Source organism: Rhamphochromis sp. 'chilingali', assembly GCF_963969265.1.
Source record: "Rhamphochromis sp. 'chilingali' genome assembly, chromosome: 7".
In the NCBI taxonomy this organism is placed as follows: Eukaryota; Metazoa; Chordata; class Actinopteri; order Cichliformes; family Cichlidae; genus Rhamphochromis; species Rhamphochromis sp. 'chilingali'.
In genome coordinates this window covers 19,257,290-19,275,989 of record NC_137934.1, presented here as the reverse complement: position 1 = coordinate 19,275,989, position 18,700 = coordinate 19,257,290, and positions in this window count along the sequence as shown.

The following is an 18,700-nucleotide window of genomic DNA, read 5'->3' as shown; positions in this document are numbered from 1 at the left end:
TCAATCTATATCTCTCTTCCTGTTCCCCACATTCAAGATTCAACAGTCAGTCCGTATGAGATTTGGCTTTGCTACATGAACCATATTAGTACTGGAAATTTGTCTTTTTGTCCTCGGCATGACCTATGTGTGCACATGCAGGAACTCACAAATTATTGGGAGGAGTCTTCTTGATTCACCCAGTTTGAATGCCATGAGCTATTAAATGATTGTTGTTAGTAGAGATGGGCAAAAAAGTAATCAGATTACAGTAACGCATTACAAGTAACGCGTTACTGTAATCTGATTACTTTTTTCGAGTAACGAGTAAAGTAAGGGATTACTATTGCAAAAACGGTAATTAGATTACCGTTACTTTCCCGTAGGAACGCTGCGTTACTGCGTTACTAAAACCGTGATTTTTTGCAAGAATGTCTCACAACAGTGACGTAAGCGAGTGCGCCGTTAGTGACAACAGCTGTGTGCAGATCAACAATGGATCACATATCGATTGTGGGAGAGAGTATGAGCGTGCAGCGTTTAAAGCGTGGAAGTACTGTCCTTACTTTGAGTTTGATTCCATAAAAAGTGACAAAAACATTAGCGTCCATCGTGTGTGGGAAGAAAACTTCTTTTTGCAGCGAAAAAAACCCCCTAAACTTCCAAGCAAGCACCGAGTGCGCAACGACGTAATGGGAAACTCACAGAGAAGCTCGCGGATTCTTCAACTGACCGTGGCACACCTGCACCAGGGAAAACCTCCGCCTACCGCAGTCCTGCTTTACAGGTGAAAATAGAGCAACAGGACCGCTGAGTCTTTGACTTTATTTATGTTCTGCTGTGTTTTACTTGCATCTATTTGAAAGAGTGAGTGTAAACACAAAAAATATTTTATTTTATGTGCTGGAATGTGCAGAAAATAGGTTTAAATGTTAAACTAATTTATTCAAGTCAGAGAATGTTGCATATAATTAAAATTTTGCTTGATGCATAAAGTTAAAAGATTAAAACTGATAAAACAAGTTTTAAAAAGAGACTTTTCCATTTGATTACATTTTGTATGATGGATTATGCAGAAAAAGTAGAATTGGGCTGAAAGATCTATCGCTTTATCACCTATTCAGGTTGTAAATCGTGTTTTTAAAAAGTAACTAAGTAACTAAGTAATTAATTACTTTTGAAAATAAGTAATCAGTAAAGTAATGGGATTACTTTTTTGGGGAAGTAATCAGTAATTAGTTACTGATTACTTTTTTCAAGTAACTTGACCAACACTGGTTGTTAGCAAACAGTGCTACTTGTTAAGCCACTCTACGCAGTGATAAACAGAAAGTAGGCCAGATTATATAAGACATATTTTAATAAAGTGTTGTGAAAAAGATATTTGCCCCCTTCACAATTTTTTAGTTTTGCCACACTTGTATGTTTCAGATTATCTAACAAATCTTTGACAAAGCTAACACGGGTAAATAAGTGTTTTTTGATCATTTTATCTATTAGGAAAAGAAGCTATCCTAACACTTTATAAAAAAATTCAGTGGCCCTTTTCTTAAATCATGGATCTCATAAAAAGAACATACCAACAGTTAAACACGGTGGTGGTAGTGTGATGGTCCGGGGCTGCTTTGCTGTAATTGATGGAACAATGAATTCTCTCTATCAGAAGATCCTGTTGGAGAATACCATCAGTTCAACAGAGCAATGATCCAAAACAAACCAGCAACTTTAGCTCTCAATAGCTAAAAAACCAAAATGAAGGTTTTGGAGTGTTCTAGTCAACGTCTGCACTTAAATCTAACTGAGATGCTTTAGGATGACCTTAAATAGGTCCCTCATGCTCGAAAATCCTTGAATCTGGCTAAATTTAAATAAATTCTTTAAAGAAAAGTGGTCAGAAATGGCCCCACAATGATCTGAAAGACTCATTGCCAGTTATTAGAGATGTTTGATTGCAGTTCTTCCTGCCAAGGGCAGTTCAACAAGTTATCGGGTTTAGGGGGCAATTCCTTTTTTGCACAGGGCAGACGAGGTTTGTATAACTTGTTTCTCTGAATGAATGAAATCATCATTTAAAAAATGCGGTTTGTATTTACTTGGGTTGTCTTGCTTATTGGCTTATTTACATTTATTTATAACAGTCTCAGAAATTATTGTATTCTCTACACTGTGACTTCATGCAAAAATATTTGCTGCTTTAACATGATCAATCTTACCACGTTACTTTCTTGACTTCCAGAAGGGTAAAGGGTAAAGTTCAGTAACCAAGTTTATATAATTCGTGAAATCCAACAGTGACCGGAGACCTCAGTATGACAAAAATGACTGAAATTGTGTCCAATGAACTTGCGTTCTTGTTGCCTTTGAAATGATTGCTTCGAAGACAGGGACCAGGTCTGAAATCACTTACAGTCAGATGGCATCTTCAAAGCTACTTTAGCCAGGATGCCAATAAAATGGCAATGAGATGAAGTCACCTTGTTATCAGCAGAGGTGACACACTCTGTGTTACATTCATAATTTACGTGTGTATTTTAAAAGGATACAATAGAGCGTAGTGCTGCGTTTCCATCCTGGTCATGGGGAACCCCATTGCAGGTCATGACATGTATTTCAGGAGGTCTGTGGAAATTTACAGAAATAGAGAGCAGATAAAATCTCCACAGATGCTGAAAAGGCATCTTAGACGTCCACAGTGAGGGATTACAATCTAGAAGGTTACAAACCACTGTTTTTGCAGGTCACGTTTTTGTTTGAGCATCCTTTTGTGGCGCATGAAGATCAAATGCCTTCACAAACTGGGTGATCAGAACAAGAACAAGGTGAGCTGTACTGAAAACACCAAGTCTAAGTTTAAAAAAGGTGTGATGTGTGTATTTTTTTATTTATTTTTTAAACCCAATCCCTCGGAAAGTGTTTGTAAGCAACTGTTATGGATCTCACCTCTATGTTTGGCACAGGTTTAAGAAAAAAAAACATGATCGTCTTGTAGTAGTTTGACGACGCTGACATCTCCTCAACCACAATTTCCTGTAAAGGAATGAGAGAAAGAGAGAGAGGTCTGGTTTGACACTCAGGGGGCGTTGGAGAGGTTGAAAGGATGCAACTTTTTTTTTTTTAAAGCCGCTTTCTCACTCCTTGAAGTGGCTCACCGTCTCTGCTACTGTACTGAGAAGAAGACATAAAGAGTAGGAGTGGGTGAAGGTTATGAAGTAAAACTCTACAACTGGGGGAGGGAGAAAATGTTGGGAAATTGTGGTGAAATGACTACCTGTGAAAGTAGAACCTGCCTCCTTCATCATTTCAACCTCTGAGCCTTAACCAGCATCTCTTTTTTTGGGATATACCAAATAATTGAGGGTGAGATCGCTTTTTTTTGTCTCCACCAGACAATAAACCGCATTCCCTTTATTAATGTATTCATGTCTTTCCTGCTTCATATCTCTACAGGAGGATGTTTGTTTGTTATGGTACAATGGTGTGTAGATTGTACCACTGGGAGTGGCATGTTCGCTCCTTTTTATTTTTTTTTCCTCTTTTTTTGCAAGGCAAGTCATTTTCGGTTTAAGCTGACATAGCTCTAAAAATAGGTGTGGTTGGGAGGTTGATATTCTCACCCACGCATATTTACAAACTCCTGCTCCTTACCCGTGCACATACACACGTTGATACAGCGTATTCACACACACATGCTCCATTTTGCCAACAACCCACACAAACAGATGTGGCACATGCGACAGAAAATATTCCGTTTCACACATTTTCGCTCAACTTTATTGTTGCTGAGTATCACCGGGAGGCCTTTATAGGTTTATGACACCCTAAAAAAAAGAGAAAGAAGTCGGTTTTCTTTCTTCAGTCAGGGTGAAAAATACACTCAGTGGCTTGCCGCTTCAAACAGAAATACGAAATACATAAAAAAAATGCACAGAACAAGAGGAAGCATTGATCTACTAGTGCGTGGCAGGTGTGAACTCCCCTCAACACCACTACTACCACTACATACATCACACAGCGTCATGTATGTCTCAGTGTGCTTCGGATGAGCACCCCGGGTCCAAAAAGTGCCTCTACTCCGCGGCAGGGAAGCAGCGTTTGCTTGAATCACCGCATTGTTATGCGGCGACAGGACAGCAGGTCCGCTATTGTGATTGCAATCAAGCATCCCCAGACAACCATCACAACCAACTAATTAGAGAATTAGATGATCAAACAAGGCTCCTCCAAAACTTGTGCCAACTGCACTGCGTATTTTGGCACGTGTCACTGTGTACCTGTCAGTCTCAATGAGCAAAGTGCAAACAGCTGCAGATTCTGGGGGGAAAAAAACATGGGAAGGTATTTTTTTTTCAATCAACTCTAATGTGAGTTTCTTCCTGTATGGGAACTTCCAGAAGAATTTGCTGGAGTTGACTGTTTATTTTTGTTAGCACAGAAACCAGTGTGCGGAACATAGTTTTAGAAGTTAAAAAGCTATTTGTCACCGCGCAGAAATGACACAGGAATGACGCATCCTATTCAGTGGCTCTGCAATACATCACTAATGAAGCGTGGGGCGAAAGAGTGGGTGTGACAGGTAATGAAGACGGGCAGGGGAAAGCAGAAGGAAGAGGTTTATAGAGGGCAGGGCCGGGCCTACTGTATGACATACTGTAGCTGGGTAAATGGGTGACTAGTGTTACAGTAGCATGATGCCGTATCAACTCTCATGCTATCTCCATCCAGATCGTATGAGGAAACCCCGACTAAGAACAACAAGATTAGTCAGTAATCAGATGTGATGTGATACTGTGTACACTCCACTGAGAACCCAGAATGCAGACAGGTTGTTTGGATAGAAGCAAGAGTATAAGAGCACTTTTTACAGACTGAGGCCAAACAGTAGTCTGCCCTGGTGTTTACAAAGATTTTGATGAGTAAACATTTGTGTGTCTTAAGTATTCCTGTATGTGTTTAACTATCCGCATCAAGACTTGTAGGGTCCACTTGGGTACAAATATCACCATCGAGCTCCGTCGAGACGTCCACATGCTTGGCACAAATTTTTTATGAACATGAAGACTGGTCTGACATGACTTTACATTACAGTGCACCAGCTCTCCGTGCATCCTTTTGACAGACTTCAAACAAGAATAACTGGAATGTCTACAGTTGTCTGTGTCCACATCCGCAACCGAGTATAATCCATGATGGTGTGTTGTTGTCACTGTCATGTCACGTCCAATTTCAAGATGATCTGATAAGGTTTAAAATGTTTTCTACAACCATTCATTTATAAGATTTTATTTTTGGTTTGTCTTTTGTTTTATTTTTCACAAATTTGTACACATTTTCACATATTTTATGTGCACATTCACTGATGAATAAATGAAAAAAAAAAATCCAATATTGTAATATTCAAAAACAATAATTAAAAATGACCATGGGGTAAATACTGCAACTGTTTATTTAAGTATATTTGTAAATGTGCTTAGCCTTCAAGCGACTGAGTGGGGTAATTGACCCTAGCTAGATATTCATACGTGGCATTGAGATATTTTACATTGTAAAAATGTTTACAACCATGAATTTGTCCATCTATTTTTCCTATAGTTTTTCATAGTTTTGTACAGGAGTTGTTCCACTGTTGTGGCAAGGTGAGGGGAAAGGAAATACAATATATAGTTATTTAATAAGGATATTTTTCACAGGACAGGACAGGACAGTACACTCCATGATCCAGTAGATTGTAGAGCTATCTTTAGCATCAAAACCTTTTGTTTGCTGTATGACTTTACAATGTTGGTTCACTTCACTGAAGATCGTGGGCATTTGTTTATGTCCTTCCAGGGAATTTCAGTCAGGTTCAGGTCTGGACTTTGGTTGGTCCACTCCAACACCTTGATTCTTTTCTGTTTCAGTCATTCTGTTATAAATCTATTGCTCTGCTTGGGATGATTGTCCTGTTGCATGACTGAGGTTGGGCCAAGCTTTAGCCGTCAGACAGATGGCCTTACATTTGACTCTAGAATGATTTAGTATTCAGAGGAGTTCATGGTTGACTTCAAGGTGCCCAGGTCCTGACCAAATGCAGCGCTATAAATTATGTTCAGACATCTTCACTTTGGTCATGTCTGTCCAAAGGATGTTGTTCCAGAAGTCTTGTAGTTTGGTTTGATGCAACGCTGCAAACCAAAGCTGTGGTGAATGTTCTTTTTAGAGAAGAGGCTCTTTCCTATTAACTCTTACAAAGAAGCCATGTTTGTTCTGTTTTTCACTCATGTCGAGTCTGAGACGTAACATTTGGATTTTTTGCTGTTAGGTTGAATTTGCCAGTGATATTCACTTATCTTTTCTCCCACTCTATGGGAGCTGGGATAGGCCTTGATGGACAGATGAGCAGTGGTATATATCGCCAAATACTTTTTCTCAAGGATGGTTCACAAAGAATATGTCTAATATTGCAAGAAGTTAAAATCATATGATCATGGCCAACTATAAGCCAGATTGGAATTCTAACCAAACTTTAGAGTTGGAGATTTCTCTCCTGTGAGCATATGTCGTCCTTGTGTTGTTATTTTCTTACATCTAGTTCCCGCAGTTAGTTAATTTTTTCAAAGTCAAAACACAAAACACAACCACTTCCTTGAGGCTGTTCCAAGTGCTATGCAGAAATAGAGTGATTAATGTCCCCATACCCTCACAATGACATCATGACAGTAGTAAGGACTGATGTGTGACATGCGATGCAGAAATGACCTGACCTCAACGCAGCATTGTAAGGGCTCAGGATTGCAGACATGGCTGACGAACCCGCAACATGCGCAACGTGTTTGCACATAGTCTGTCCTGAACCTCGGCACAGTGAGAATGAAGAGATGGGGAACAAACAGTGTCAGTTTGTGTGTGTGTGTGTGAGAGACAGCTCAGTGATGAGGGCAGGGTGCTGACGAGAACCTTTCTCAGCAGCTCCTGCCAGGCTCTGTTTGAATTGTAAACATGTCAGAAAGTGTGAGAAAGCCTCTGTGCATGACGATGATGGACTCCTTTGTTTTGGTTCTCAGGGTAATAATAGCTGATGATGAGACAGGTTAACTTTAGTCGAATTGCGGGCATGCAGGTGGTTACAGACAGGCCTCGATGGCAGGGCAGCGGCAAAACAGGTTGGGCCGTTGCCAGTGTGAGAAAAACTATAAGGATATTTACGTAGTCTATTCTTACTGCCACTAAGAAAAAACAACTGGCAGAGATATTTTTCTCTGCAGACGCTCACTAAAAATCTCTCTAAATTGAATTTCACATTTTCCAACATTAGACTGAAATGCTACTTAAATGAGATAAAGATTATGCACTTTACAGCTGAAATATTAGAGTGGCATTCAGGAAAATTAGAAGAAAAAAAACATGCACTAAAGTCCCCGAAAGCAACTGATAAGGCGTCACTCTGTTTCTCTACATCAAGACCATCAAACCTCTGTAAAGTTCACACTATATAATTATAAACATAATGTCATTATGTCATGGTACATTACTAAACCTTGTTAGCCCATTACCTTCTAGCGCCCAAAGTGATTAGACATGGAAGGCCCCGCCCTTTCCTGTACTCCCACTCACTCTGAGAGGAAGCAGGAAGCTGCTCGCATGTCAGTCATCTCCAGACGGGAAGTGCCTGGAGATGGCTAGCCTTTAATGCTGTAATTATTGTAACTATTGTTTGGATTGATAATCACGCTCATTACAGAGAGATGGGAGGAAAAGGAAGGAAGTCGGAACCTTTAAGGCGACTTGTTTGAGTCCAGGGTTTGTTCCGTGGAGGTCTGACAGATGGGGTGATGGGAGGGAACGAAGAGGTCCAGAGGGATGTGTGTAACCGCTTGGGTGCATGGGAAAGCTTGTTTGTTCAGAGGGTTTTCATTTGATCTGGGTTTCTCAGAGTAATTATCTGGGCTGGTGCTTCCAGGGAGAACAGCGATTAACACAAGCTAGGGGTCAGGGTAGGACAGCACTCAGTCCGCTAGAGAGAATGAAATAAACCAGAGGGAAGAGATATTCACATAGTGTAAATACTTTATTTTTTAAATCCTCTACGTGTACATGACAGCTGTAGTTATAGGTCAATTTATACTTCTTTCATTCCTCTCATCTGAAAACATGAACATCCTCCAGAATGTACTCTCACTGTAAATATCAAGCTTTATCCAACAGCTTAGCATAGCGTTCCAGCAGTATGCTAGGCTGGATGTCTAAACATAGGATTTTTTCAACACTGATGTCAATGCTGATACTGAATACCACCAATCAGTACTTATAGGTACTCTTACTGATGCTCTTCTTAATATTTTCCATGTTTTACACTGTCCGTAGACAGTGTAAAACATGGATATAACTTGCTGGAAAAACCATTGAACCCAGTGTGGGAGTTCCTTAAACCTGTATTCTACCTGAAGACCACCAGATGGTGATAGCTGGGGTTGCAAAAAGATTTCCAGTCCTTTAGAAGTCTATAGGAAAATGGCTTTCTGTCTTGACCTCTGTAAACAAATTCCTAATGTGTTTATGAGCTCAGTCACTCCTTTTGTGTCAAATTGTAAATAAAAATTCACTAAATTTTGTAAATCTTGGTCATATTATGTATCAAAATGGAGGATTATCTGTGTTGTGAAACCACAAGATCGTGACTAACATATAGTAATGGTTTGGTTTGCAACCAAGATGGCGGCAGAGAAAACGCTCATCTCAACACTCGAAAATGGAACTTAACAAAATAATGGGTGACTTTACGTCCTTTGTGCAGCTTATGATCACAGGGCAAGACTCAGAGTACACCCCAAGGCCAATTCAGAATCACCAATTAAGCTATGCATATCTTTAGACTGTGGGAAGGAGTCGGAGTACTCGGAGTGACGGAATATCAACATGCACACTATCTTCACCTGGCCGGTGGATTTAAATCCAGGACCTTCTTCCCGTGAGGCGACGGTGCTAACCACTGTGCCACTGCCACTTCTTGATGCTTCAATATGTTTAACTGGATGTTAGTTATGACAAAACCCGTTAACCACCACTCAAATGTTACATTTAATCTGTTTAATACACACGAAAATTAAAATGTAACAAATGAGTGGATGGAGTTTTACATTGTGGGTTGAGGGCCAGACTATTCCTTGGGCACACTAAGCTAATCAGTTTCTTGCTGTAGCTTCATGTTTTGTATACAGACTTGAAAGTAATGAAACTATTCCTTTAAGGGAGTATTCCTTTAAGGTGGAATACAAAATTGTCTAAGTTGTAACAAATGAAAGGTACTGAAAATGAATTTAGCCTCTTATTAAGTTTCTCACTGAAACTTTAACTTTAACTTTTTGCATGTTAATGCCATAAATTTAAAATCACATAGAGGTTTTAAATAATTTCCTTTTTTTACATCAACTTTTTAAAATAAATTTGTAATTTTATTTAGCTTATATTTAACTCGTTTTTTTTAACTGTTAAATGATTCGGATCACAAAAACTGTTGTAGACAGGTGGAAAAAATGGGTTTGGAAATTTCTCTCTATATCTGGAATCAGTGAAAGCTGATACTCAGGGAAACGAATGGAAAACAAAACTGACAAACAATTAAAAAATAAGTCGTAAAAATGAAACCATGGTGAGAAGGCATAAAACAATAACAGGGCAACACGCAGAGCTTACAAACTAAAACTGGAATTTTTACTTGCCGTGCCAACTTTACTTTTGCTTCAGGGCAAAAAACAGTCTAGCACAAAGAGGGGACAGTCCACCTATCACACCTGTTTATCAGTTACATGCCTATAATATCTACATGCAACCACATCTTTTAAACAATGAGACTGTTTTCTACTGCGAGGAGATAAAATTGCTCCGGGATAAATATAATTTACTGGAGGCATTCTGTTATGATAGAGATTGTAGAAGCTTGCAAACTATAATTAGAGAAGTGTCACTTGATTACACTTTTATTTGTATGTAACTAATCTTTAAAACCCCATTTTGGAGCATTACAACTTTCTCTTCTTCTTTACACATTACCCCTGATAGTTATCGCAGCATCTCCATATTAAAGACATTTACAATTAGTTTTTACTTTTGATGGCAAGGTGTAGTTTCAGTTTAGTTTTTACATGGAGAAAAAGTGCTTTGCTTTCTGTTCCACTTCTATGTATGCGTGACCTCTTAACCCCAGTCCCAGGGAAGCTAGGCTACCCAGTTATAAACACACACACAAAACCTCCACGTGCCTTAAAACGACAAAAAGGAGAAATTAACTTTTGACCTTGTGTCTCATCCTGAGACCTGCTACTGTTCACATTGTTTCCAAATTGTGTCCCATCCTAATGGCCCTTTCTGTATTGACAGTAGCACAAAAGCTAACGTGAGGAGAGCTAAACATCAAATAAGATTTAATAATGATTTAAACACTAGTTTTTAAAAAATAATCAGTTATCATTTCTGAAGAAGTGAGACACAGGCATGCAGAGGTGGGAAGGAAAAAAATGAGTCAAACAAGAGATGCCACTCTTCATGCTTTCACTTGAAGAAACCGATGAGAAAATACAGGATCCTTTGTACAGTAATTTAGTAGTTTTCTTTATGAGTACAGTTTAAAACGAACACTAGACGGTGATTCCTTCTAGGAAATTTATTTCATAAGAGCAAGCTGCTGTATTCTTTTCTCATTGGAATGGAAATGTTTAAGTTGAAGCCGTGAATTTAGAAGTGTTGAGATGGTTTTTCGGGCTTTTCCAAATGTTGTGGTTGGTGGTTGGTGTGTTGCCAGACTGAGCGTTAGATAACAATGGACCACATTGGCCTACAGTGATTAATCGCATTCAACCAGCATTCATCCTCACATCCCTTACATTATAATGTGGTGTAAAGAGTAGATTAATTATAACCAATAAAAGTAATCATTAAAGATATGAAAGGGTATATTTGAAAAATAACGGTAATATGGCATTTACACAGCTGAATATCAGATCATCAGAACCTACTGAAATCATTGGCCAGTGCCACACCTACAGCTCCACCTTACCATTACGGACTTTGTGGAGAGAACAATCATGATATCATCTGGACACCAGCACTGGTGCCAGGTTCCTGCTGTTGAAATGCAGGTAGAGAAATGCAGGGACTCCTTGACTCCTGTCTCCTTGACGGCTGCAGTGCAGGTACTGAGTTTGCATTTTGTTTGTTAATTGTAATTTAATTCAAAGACTCAAAGAGTAGCGAGATGGATGATTGAGACAGAAGAATGTCTTTGATAAACACACTCATGGCCCTTGGGGTAAATGAGCTTATTAGGCAACCAAGAACACACACACACACACACATTGAGGCTGGGGTCAGCTGATTACAGGGGTATGTTAGCCCCCTGGGGCTAGTCCATTCAGTGTAGGGTTAGCACACAAGTTTATGGTATTTGCATCCATTTAAATTGCTAAAGCTCTGACTGAGGAGTTTGCTTAGTCCTGCTGGGGCCAGCAGTGCTTACAATGTCCCCTGAAGAGCTGACTGAGCATGTCTCAGCCTGAGGTGTCAATGTGCTTGTGGGCGTTGCATGACAGTTATACCTGATACCCAGCCTTTCTTTTTTCTTTCTTGTTTTCTTTCTTTCACTTAACAGCTTTTTACCCTTTTACAATGTAAGGCAATTATGACAGTCCTGCAAATATTCATTGAATTCCAAAATTGCAATTAAATCTTATCATCCACAAAACTGAAAATAGTCCTTAATAGTAACCGATACAAGACTGGAGGCTGAATAATAACAAAAATGGGGGAAAAAACCCAGCAAAGAAAATACATTGAAATGCCTAATGTATATTATATTACACTTAATATAATATAATGCCTAAAATATCTAATATTTAAAAAAATATAAATATAGTTTATCATGAAAACTTTTAATTTGCAGATCAGAGATTATTTTGAATTAATGAACCCTGGATTTATATAATAGTTAACCCTCTTATTTAGTTTTGTCAAGTCACCATTTACTTCCATTTTATATACACCTTGCTGCCAAAAACTAACCCAGAGTTTCTCTAAACATCCATAAATAAGCGTTAAGGACCTGTTTGTGTCTTAGTACACTGGACTGATGCAACAGGTCACCAAGTCGCTCGTACAAACAACAGAGCTGGAATAAAGGTACAGGGACTAATTTGACATTATGTGCATGTGCATGTGCATGTGTGTGTGTGTGTGTGTGTGTGTGTGTGTGTGTGTGTGTGTGTGTGTGTGTGTGTGTGTGTGTTAACCACAGAAAACAAATAGCCAATTTGGTTTTATTGTGCTCCTGGAGGTCCACTCAACCCCAGAGACAGATGACAAAAACAGGCCCACTCAGAGAGGACTTCTTTGATATACAGTCTGTTAAACACTAAAAGAGGGGATAAGATAAATGACATCAATAATGTCAGAATGAGAATATTTTGTTAATCCCAGAGGAGATCATGTGGTCACAGTTACTCCAAGACAGTAAAAACAGGAGCTAACAAGTTGAAGTTCCAATAAACACTAAAATATATTTAAAAAATTACAAAATATTACAAAAAAGCTCTAATAAATACAAATATGTGTATTTATCTTAAGATGTACTTATGATTAGTATCTTAAGATGAAAATGTGATGTTTGTCTTTTTCATTATGTAGAAATAAAACTTCAATTTAAGAAAATTATTTGACTATCAAATCTTTTTTAAGTGCATCAAAGCAAAGAAAGTTACACAACTAACATAAATTTCAAATCATGCAGGCCTCAAACATTATATTAAAAGTAGGTGACAAGAATTAAAAACATTGCTTTTAATCAATTGTTAGAGATACATGTGAATTTTGTACGTAAGCTGAAAATCAGGATATAACATGGAGCAAAACAAGTGGCCCAAACGTTAATTTCAAAAGTTAATTTCAGCTCTATTTTTATCAGCTGCATCCTTAAAATGTTGCCTACGTGTTAGGGGCATCAGTAAGGATGGTCCCTTATTATTATTATAATACATAATGATATTATCTGATGCTACTTAATTGCATTTTATTTTGCTGAATTTTATTTGTAAAGCAGAACTCCAAAAATGCTGTTTTGCCGCCGGCTGTCATCTGACACCAACATTCTTTGCAGATCTTTATCTGCATAATATCTGCAAACAAGTGCAGTAGAGAAAATGGTAAACACACTGTGAACTGTTTATATTTCTGCATAAATGTAATCTGAAATATCCCCAGATTTTTGCCACTAAAATAGGATTAGGTCATTTTCGCTAATAAATAAATCTTGTCTCATTTGTTGTAGTGATTCTTTTTGTCTGCTTTAAGGAGCTGTGAGCAAATCTGGTGATGTTTTAATGAAAACTTAAAGTAAGCAAAAGTCCATAATTAATGTATAGAATACAAATGAAAAGTTAAATGCAAATATCTTGAGATGGTAGTAGAATAAAACTACTTCTGTTGGCCCACATGTCAGCACACAATACGCCTCTTTAATCCTATTAAACACACACTCTTACGAGGTAGTAAATGCCTCAACAGGCACCCCAAACACAAACACACACTTAAGGCCATAAACAGCAGTCGGCAGGCCTGCTGTGCTGTCTGCCCTAAAGGTTCTAATCACAGTGACCTCTACAGTACAGAATCAACCTGAATGAAGGGGCTGTAAAGTCCTTCATCACTGTACTCTGCACTAAAGAGCCTCGTGGATTGGCCCTATAAACAACATGAGGGGTCCCTATCAGACGCACTGAAGCTGGGTGGGACAGATGGAGTGCAGTGATGGTGTAGGTAGGCACGGAAGTACGTAATTAAAGCAGGAGTCCGGGCTCTGAGGAGGCCAACAGATGGAAAGGAGTTACCCCCCAACCACCCGATTCCAACTCCACAGAGGACTGAGGCTGGCAAGCACAGGAACGCTAAAAGCAGAGTGTGTGTGTGTGTGTGAGAGAGAGAGAGTGTGTGTGTGTGCGCATGCATGTGGCCTTGGGTGTGTGATAAGCACATGTTCCCCTGGGTGAGCGCTTGAGTGATCTAACAGGGGCAATTAATTTGTTTTATATACAATTTAACTCTTCGGAGCTCTGACAAAGGAGGCAGTCCTCTGGGACCTCTGAATGCTCTCTGATACAAACCACGGGGGAGATGCACAACAAGAATGCCCGTTTATGCCCAAGCTTTCATGTGCGCTGATGAGGGTGAGGTGGGGGCAATCCACATGTAAACTCATTTTCCTCCATGAATATGTAATGGAGACTGATGAGACTAATGACTTGTAGAGGTGACCTACTTATTTACACCGAGGAAATGGGGATCTGAGACTTTCATCTGTCACACATAAGACAAATCTCAGATTATTTATGTACAAGCAATGCTTTTGATATCCCAAGAGAGGCTATTATCTGACTGACAGTGTCTTTTGGATCTAATTTATGCTCTTTTATCTCTGAGTTATGACTCGGCCTGCAGAGGACACAACAATGTGACCTTTCCCCTTCCAACTCTTTTAGTACTCGGACACATGACAAGGAAAAAAAAATCTCAAAAAGTCTATATGTATCTGAACTGAAAAGGGATAGCAGTTTGACATTAATCACTATAAATGTACTGTTCTTTGTGAATACAGGGAATCACTTTAAATTTGAGGTAAACAAATATTAACAAACAGCAATTAGAAGTCAAGTTTTACTTGAGCTTGAGTCCTCCCATAACTCATCTGCACAAAATCACGTGGAATCGGCCTTATTTTAGGAAGCTAAACCCTTAAAAAGAAAAACCTCTTGAATGACAGCATTCACCTAACATGTTTGTTTTTGGTTATAAACTACTGTTGCAATGTAGCAAATAGACTCTTGTGGATATAAATACGTGTTATCATGATTATTACATTACCTCCACCAAGGAGGTCATGTGTTTGGTAGCATTTTTGTGTGCGCCTGTCATTCTGTCTTGGAAGGTTTTCAATCTATTCTGATAAAAATTTATAGGGGTGTAGACTTGGGGTCATGTTGACAATGCATTAAAACAAAAATTTGAAAATCGACAAAAAGCTGTATGACGAATGTGGTGTGTGATGTCAACATATAGAAAGTACTGTAAAAGGATTTAAAATATCATGTCATATTTGACCTTAGTCAACAGATTGGGAGGTCAAAGTAATAATGCTATATAGAGCCATTTAAAACTGTTTCTTACTGCCATTGTTTGTATTGACAACAAATAGGCATATAGGGAGTGATATATGGAGAACAGTGGGCCTTGCAGGTCAAATAAGATCAAACTTTCTTGTCACCAGATTTCATAAAATGTCTTTAAACTTTAAAACTTTGCTTAAAATTCCCCTGCTTTTGTTTGTATTGACTGAATTTATGAAATGACCCTGATGTATGTGGATTCTAAGTATCACATTATAGTTTGCATTCAAATGTTGTGTCATATTTGACCTCTGACCTCACTTTTACATTTTACATCTGCCATTCTTTCAAGTTGAAATCACATAAATGTGAAACAAAAACTCCACCCATTGTTGACATTTTGTTATGAGTCATGTAAGACATTTGGTACTGGAATTGAGTGTGTCTGTGTACGGAGAGGGATTTAAACCCAACACGAACACGCTCCTGTGTAGTCCTCCAAAATCCCAACTGCGTGGTTCTGTACATGGATGATGCCGTGTGTTGATGGAATGTTAATTGATATGTGGGATGAAATAGGGAGTTCATCAGGATCAGTGTCCACTGGCTGCAGTGGACACTTTCCATATTTTTTAGCAGTCGCCTTCACTTCAGCATCTTTGCATATTATATTTTAGCTCTTCTCCATGGCTGGCTGATGGACCCACAACAATACAGGCAAGAATAGCCCCCAGACCGATTGTACTACATGCTTTGCACACTAGCTCCATTAATGACAGACAGACCCTCCACAGACGGCCAACACGCTACAGCTCCTGAACCGTAATTTCAAAGTCATTCCGCTGTGACCACACATTTACTGCAGCACATCTCAGCTACGCTAACAGTGGTCAGTAACTCAAGTCAATGAAAACCAACACGTCGCAGGAGTACTTTATCATACATTAGCCTTCACGTTTAGAGAGGAAATGACAAGTCAAAATGGGGATTTCCAAGCATCATTTATCTATCAAAGGCGCCTGATGGTTTTCTGCTTATCATAACCTAATTTGTTTTGTCTTTTTTATACAGTGCTGAGTTTCCTTCTCGGCAACAGGTCCATTAAAGCTTTAAATTTGCACACGCTCAAAAAATAAATAAAATTTGGACCCAAGAAGTAGATTATGATCCCTGGTGATTTTCGCCTTTTTTTTTTTACTGATCCCGTGTCAAGGTTATTTAGAAGGGGTCAAAAGTTGAGCCCTCTGTAGCCTGTGTGTGTAAACAACAGCTACTGATAAAAGTAATAAGGCCTTCCCACCCCTAAAAAAAGGGGAAAAAAACAGTTAACCATCTCACGTAACTCTTTTCACACCCTTTCTGGCTCTCATTTAGTCTCATTAACTCGCCAGTCCTCCCTCCCCTCCTCCTGTGACCTTCCCCTCCTCTGCACAGGCTAGTGACGCTGTCTGCCCATCAGTCCATATTGGTCTCCTGAGAGAGCTCAGGACGCTGGGAACGAGGACCCCCAAACGGTTCTCTGGAGAAAGAGGAGAGAGTGAGACAACAGGTTTGATGATGAAGGGAATGACCCTTAAAAAGATATTGAATGCAGGGAGGTTGGCATCGCAGATAGCAACTATACCCTTTGAGTCACAGCCTCCCCTAATTAGAATAAAAAACAACCTGGACCTGATGATAAGGATGGCATGAGTGTCATCAATCTCAGATATGGAGGGAAGAAAATGAGCAAAAACAAAAGAACAGAGGGGACGGACCGTGGGAATTATCTGACAAGTAAAGAGGACAGCAGTTTCTTCATGCTGCTGTTCCAGGATGGAGATATTGATTGCTCAACAGGGCTGCAGATCCCAGAGGATGGTAGCAAGTGAAAACTATATTTATAGTTTCATAATAGAATCTGTTAAAACAGATGCTGAAGCAAAACCTAAAGTAGTATTTAAGACACAGACATAAACCTAGATGAAATTTCCTTCAGTATTTGCAGTTTCGCCTCTTCAACTCAGTCAAACAAACAGACTTTATTACAGCCGATTGTGTTCTGTGCAGCCATAGTAACAGTGCAAACAGGAACTGTCCCTCATGTAACACACCGTGACTTTTCACGGTGCATCAAAATGCAAACAACTACACAATGTGAACAGGATTCAGGTATAGCAAATGGCCAACATAGACACCGTGGCGCCATTCTGCTTACACAACTGGGGAAAAGCATTGGCCCCCTTCCTGATTTCTTAGTTTGTTCCATATTTGTCACACTAACATGTCTGAGGTCATCAAACAAAATTTTTACATTAGGCAAAGATAACCCGAGTAAATACAAAATACAGTTTTTAAATAATTATTTTGTTCACCGATAGGAAAAGATCATCCAAACCCACCTAAAAAGTAATTACGCCTACTTGTTAAACCAAGAATCAACTGTGATTAACCACATTTGTTGGAAAGCTTTCAGTTTCACCAGCCACACCCGGACCTGAGTACTGCCGGAGCTGTTAAATAAATAAATCACTTACAAAGAACATGTCTGGAAAGTAAAGCTAAACTAAAAGATTTCAAAAAGCAACACATAATGTAGTCACTGACATCTGTCAGTCTGGAAAGCCTTACAAAACCATTTTTATGACTTTTATGACTATACCACTGCTGTTCTCTCATAGATGGAGAACAGCAGTGGGCCTTGCAGGAAGTGTCCAGACTACCAAAATTAAGAGTCCATCAACGACTCATATGGTCACAAGAGAACCCAGAATAACATCTAAAGAACTGCAGGCTTCACTTGTCTTAGTTAAAGTCAGAGTTCATGATTCAAGAATAACAAAAAGAGACTGTGCAAAATGGTATCCATGGGAGAGTCCAAGGAGAAAACCACTGTTGACTGTGTTGAGGTGTTACTAACATTGCTGCTGGGTGGCTTGCTTAGAAGGACTACTTGATAGACCACCTATCTGATACTTTATTTAAAAAAGTATCATCCTCTTTTTTCCCACTCTATTATCCAAATCTAAAAAACCACCATGCAGTGATGATTCTTTCTTAAACCCACTACTAACCACAGCCTGTAATTATGCATAATTCCACCAAACAGTGGATCATTGTGTTGTGAAAGAGAACATTACTTAAGTATTTTCCCATTTGTAGCATTATCAGAGAAAGTGTCAAACCAGGAAAAACTGTGAGCTGCAGATACAGCTTTGAGGAAACATGGACTCGCCTCCCTGGAAACATTCTCATCAGGCCTTAACCCATTTAGCCTGTGTCTTAATGAGGCAAAAAGCCTTGCTGATCAGACCTCAGACACATGGGTAAATAACACCTTAGGGAAAGCTGGGAAATTAACAGAGCACATTTCAGCCTGAATCATTTATACATAATTATACACAGAAAAAGGATGAAAGGATCTGTCAGAGAGGGAACCCACCCGTAATCAAGCCTAAAACAAAACTATTAAAAAGGCAGAATGGAGACTGTTAAGTGGTTTGACCTTCAGTGACTCTGCTGTCGGGAGATGCAAAAAAGTCCAGGAATATTTGGCATATTTGCTAGAAGACATTAAAGTTATGGTAGAAAGAAAATGAGACGGCGACTCAGAGAGAGAG